Source organism: Morus notabilis, unplaced genomic scaffold (genome assembly GCF_000414095.1).
Source record: "Morus notabilis unplaced genomic scaffold, ASM41409v2 Scaffold16, whole genome shotgun sequence".
NCBI classification, from domain to species: domain Eukaryota; kingdom Viridiplantae; phylum Streptophyta; class Magnoliopsida; order Rosales; family Moraceae; genus Morus; species Morus notabilis.
In genome coordinates, this window is record NW_010367452.1 from 684,845 (window position 1) to 690,844 (window position 6,000).

Here is a 6,000-nt window from a genome sequence, read left to right on the forward strand (position 1 = left end):
CTATTATTCGAGATATGGTTATGTTTACTTAATGCAACAGAAATCTGAAACTTTTGGAAAGTTTAGAGAATTCCAAGCATGAGTTGAAAAACAATTAAGTAAATATATCAAGACACCTCGATCGAATCGAGGCGGTGAATACCTGGACTAAGAGTTCAGGTATTACTTGATTGAATAATGTGTGTTGTCACAACTGATAGCACCTGATACACCACAACAGAATGGTGTTGCCGAAAAGAGAATCAGACTTTGCTTGACATGATAAGATCAATGTTGAGTTATTCTACATGACATTCGTAGAAATTTGATTTCTGTAGGGAGGCTATTTGAACAATAATTTAAAGTCTATTAATAAATTTGTTCATATTTCTCAAAATAGGTTTAATATTTATTTTGGACGTCTGTATGATAGTTTATATTGTATAAAATGAATACTTAACTCACTGCTTAACACTAAAATGTTCAAGGTTGCCAAACCTAAGAATAAGAAGCAAAAGATTTCTCATGATAATAACATATATCTGTGGCATCTTAGGCTTGATCATATTAACCTAAACAGAATTGAAAGGCTAGTAAATGATGGTCATTTACACGAACTCTAAGTTGGCGAGCTTCCGGTCTGTGAATCTTGTCTGAAAGGTAAAATGACCAAGAGGCCTTTCACGACGAAAAGAGAAAAAGCCACAGAACCCTCAGAACTGCAATGTATATTTTAAACTTGGTACCATCTAAGTTTGTACCTAAGACACCTCTAAAATTGTGGAATGGTTAAAAACCTAGTTTGAGGCACATTCATATATGAGGGTGTCCAGCATACGTGCTAAGGCAAAAGGCCGAGAAGTTGGAACTAAGGACGGAAGTATGCATCTTCGTGGGATACCCACAAGGGACAAGAGGAGCACTATTTTACAATCAGGAAGATCAAAAGGTATTTGTGTCGACAAATGCTACATTTATGGAGCATGACTATATAATAGATTTTAAGCCCAGAAGCAAAGTAGTATTAGAAGAGTTACTTTCTGGTGAGATCGGACCACAACATGCAAGAATTGTCAGAACACAAAGAGATAAGACTACGATTCCTAATCAAACTTCTGTGGTACCTCATCGTGGTGGGAGAGTAAGCAGGTTACTTGACCGGTATACCAAGGAGGGACAGATCGCCACTGCTGATGACGATAAGGAGGATCCATTGAACCTTAAGGCTGCGATGGATGATTCTAATAAGGAAAAATGGCAAGCAATTATGAAACTCAAGATGAAGTCCATGTACTCCAACTCAATCTGGCAACTTATTGATCTACCCAAATGGGTAAAACCCATTAGATACAAGTGGATCTTCAAGAAAAAGAGATGAGGGGATGGAAAAATGGAGACTTATAAAGCAAGACTAGTGGATAAGGGTTATACCCATAAAGAGGGAGTTGACTATGAGGAAACTCTCTCACCGGTAGCCATGTTTAAGTCCATTCGGATACTCCTGCCATAACAGTATATTTTAACTATGAGATATGACATATAGATGTCAAGACAGCTTTTCTGAATGGCTATCATGAAGAAACCATCTATATGGATTAGTCAAAGGGTTACATAGAAGAAGACCAATAGCAGATTGTCTGCAAACTGCAGAGATCCATTTATGGATTAAAGCAAGCTTCTAGATCATGGAACATCATATTTGATAAGGTTATTAAGTTTTATAGATTTTATCAAAACCAAGCTGTATCAAACGAAAGAAAATAAGATGTTCTTGTTCTTTACTAGCCTAAATATCTTTTATTTAGGGAGAGCGGTCAATCGTTGTCAGTTGAACTCATGATTGATCATTAGATAGCAATGTAGTATATCCTTAAGTGTATGAGGAAAGCAAGATATGTTGATAAACCGTGTGTCTACAAGTATAAGAAAGAAGAAAAGTGGGTCTTCTTAGTTATTTACATTGATGACATTCTACTCATTAGGAATGGTGTGAAATTGATGACAGATGTAAAGAAGTTATTTTCCAACCAATTCTAAATGAAAGATTTGGGAGAGGCAAACTATGTTCTTAGGATTAAGATTTTTTGAGATCGTAAGAAAAGCTGTTGGCGTTATCTCCAGGATCGTACATACACAAAGTGCTTGTTAGGTTTTCGATGCATAACTCAAAGAAAGGGAATTTTCCTTCTAGGCATGACATTCATCTTTCAAAGAAACAATGTCTTAAGACTATACAGCATGAAGAATATACGAGATGGTATCCTTATGCATCTACAATATGACGCCTCGTGTATGCCAAGATGTGTACACGACCGGATATCTGCTATGCAGTGGGAGTAGTCAGTTACTACCAATCCAACCCAGGATTATATCATTAGGTTATGGTGAAGTGTATTCTTAAGTATCTTAGGAGAATGAGAAACTATATGTTGGTATATTCTGGAGAGGATCCGTCTCTCACCGGATACACAGATTCTGATTTCTAATCAAATAGAGATAGTCGACGATCGACATCTGGATCTGTGTTCACTCTTAATAGAGGAGCTGATGTAAGTGTAAAAAAAAAGTGTGTTGTTGACTCTACCATGAAAGCTGAGTATGTTACAGCTTCTAAAGCCGCACTTAGACACTTAGAAGGATTTGGGATAAGAGACGTGTCACTCATACTTTAGGATAAGTGAGAGATTGTTGGGAATGATGTCTAAAAGCATGAGATGTAATATAATATTTGTTATTTATTTAATAAAAGAGTTTATTCATTATTTTATGTGCATATATTTATGAATATTTTATGAATATCAATGAAAATTCCCTGATCATTTATGTGACCTTAAACATTGTATATACGTGTTATATGCGAGAGGATAATATTTACGAATAATTATCAAAACGATATTCGTAGTGAATTTAATTAAGTTTGAATCTTTAATTAAAACATTACTTATACATGTCATTCTCATTTAAAATGAAACGGTGTTATCTGCATTGTTAATATGACGAGATATTGAATGAGTGTATTACGCATAATGAGATTATGTGGAACAGGGACACATACACAATATGAATTTTTGATTATTTCCGTTAACTATATAAATTCTAATTGAGTCAACCGATAGTCATATATAGAATAATCTTAATCCTGAGTTATTAGCAGACTCTTATTTATGGATTTGTGTCTTTTAATTTACTTGGTACGGATTTTGAGATCATGAATCTTATTCCTTGTATTTTGAAGACATGATGAAGTGTGTAGGCGGGAATGTTATTATACGAGATGGAATTTATTCCTCCTTGAGAAAAAAATAGATTAATAATTCTCTTGAGGGTTGATTCGGTACGTGGACCAGTAGGAGCTCCGATTCATGAAATTTTATGAATCACTGTCCATTAGAGAATCAATGGTACTTAAGGATAAAGATATAATTAGAAAGATTAGCATATTTCACCTAGTTCTAATTATGAATTATTTATGAAGGATTGATCTATATGTAATGACTATATCAAATTGATACTTCACAGTTTAAAAGTAATTTATGTCTATAATAACAAGAATGCAATTCTAAGTTTATAGTGGAGTAACTATTAGAATTAATAAAATTAATTAATTAATTAAAGTGTTTAATTATTTATTTATTTTATTGGAGCTCAAAATTATAGGTCCATGAGTCCCCGAGTCGTCCTTGTAATTCTACAAGACACTAAGGGCAAAATGAGAATTTTAGAATTATGAAATTCTAAAATAAAACACTCAATTATAATTAATTGAGAATTTATTATAAATTAAATAATGTGATTATTTAAGTTTAAGTTTAAATTTGAATTTTAAAACACACATGTGAAGGTGTTCACATAGTGTGAACACACATCACAGTGTGAATCCCTTTTGGATTCAGATTACTTGCTCTCTATAGTTATCCAATTAACTTATTTGATAAGTTTTTCAATTTGAAATTCAAATTGATTTAAGTTTGACTTAAATTGAAATTGAAATTTAAGTTAAAAAATTGAATTGTTGAATAAAATTTTTTTCTAGTCTTTATATGAAAAAATACGCCTACCACAAGGAGGATATCACTTTGTGGTGGCCAGCCACTTGGATAAGGGAGACTGGATTTTGTTTCAAAATCAAATTTGAAGTGGAATATAATTAACAAGCTTTATCTTGGTGATAAAGATAAAACTTCATCTTAGAGTTTGACTATTATTCTATAGAATAAGAAATTGTAGAAAATTGTGAGATACAATTTTTGCTCTCTAAAAGCTATAGTAGCCGAATTTATAGAGTGAGGAAAAAGGAAAATTTTTGTCCAAAAAATTTCCATGTCATGCATCTGTTGGTGTTCGTAAAAATCTTGAGTGTTCTTGCTAATCCTGTTTTGTTTCAGGTGTGCCCACACACACGTCTTCGTAGATTCAAGGAATTGATGAGGAAGATTCTGGTTTTCTAAACTAGCATTAGAGTAAGGAACGTTCGAGGTCAAAGAACAAAGGTTATCAACCTGATCAGTTGCTAGGTATAATTTCTAATATGGTTCTTGGTAAATAAATTAATGTGATTAATTTATTCGTGCATAAATTAATATAATCTATAGAGTATCTCAAAGGCTTTATGAAAATTTTTGTTATACACGATCCGCTACTCACATGCTTCTGCATCCGAGATCGTTTCAGAAACCAACATATCAGTGAAAATTCCATGATTATTTATGTGACATTCAATATTGTATATAAGTGTTATATGAGGGAGGATAATATTTTAGAATAGTAATCAAAACGACTTATTTGATAAGTTGTCCAATTTAAAATTCAAATTGATTTAAGTTTGACTTAAACTGGAATTTGATTTTGAGTCAAAATTGAACTGCAGGATAAATGCAAAATTTTACCCTATTTTTTACTTGTAGTATGTGCCTATTACAGGGAGGAATCTCCCTGTGGTGGCCAGCCAACATGTGATAAGAGAGAATGGATTTTGTTTCAAAAATCAAATTAGAAGTAGGAGATGATTATCAACATGTGCCCACACACACGTGTTCGTAGATTCAAGGACTTGATGAGGAAGATTCAGGTTTTCTAAACTAGTATTAAAGCAATGAGCGTTCGAGGTCAAAGAACAAAGGTTATCATCCTGATTAGTTGCTTGGGATAATTTCTAATCTGGTTCTTGGTAAATAAATTAATGTGATTAATTTATTTGTGCATAAATTAATATAATCTATAGAGTATCTCAAAGTCTTTATGAAAATTTTTGTTATACACGATCCGCTACTCACATGCTTCTGCATCCGAGATCGTTTCAGAAACCAACATATCAATGAAAATTCCATGATTATTTATGTGACCTTCAATATTGTATATAAGTGTTATATGTGGGAGGATAATATTTTAGAATAGTAATCAACACGACTTATTTAATAAGTTGTCCAATTTGAAATTCAAATTGATTTAAGTTTGACTTAAATTAGAATTTGATTTTGAGTCAAAATTGAACTGCAGGATAAATACAAAATTTTACCCTATTTTTTACTTGTAGTATACGCCTATTACAGGGAGGAATCTCCCTGTGGTGACCAGCCAACATGTGGATAAGGGAGAGTGGATTTTGTTTCAAAAATCAAATTAGAAGCGGGAGATAATTATCAACATGTGCCACACACACGTCTTCGTAGATTCAAGGAATTGATGAGGAACATTCGGGTTTTCTAAACTAGCATTGGAGCAAGGAACGTTCGAGGTCAAAGAACAAAGGTTATCATCCTGATCAGTTGCTAGGTATAATTTCTAATCTGGTTCTTAGTAAATAAATTAATGTGATTAATTTATTTGTGCATAAATTAATATAATCTATAGAGTATCTCAAAGGTTTTATGAAAATTTTTGTTATACACGATCCGCTACTCACATGCTTCTGCATCCGAGATCGTTTCGGAAACCAAAATATCAGTGAAAATTCCATGATTATTTACGTGGCCTTCAATATTGTATATAAGTGTTATATGCGGGAGGATAATATTTTAGAAT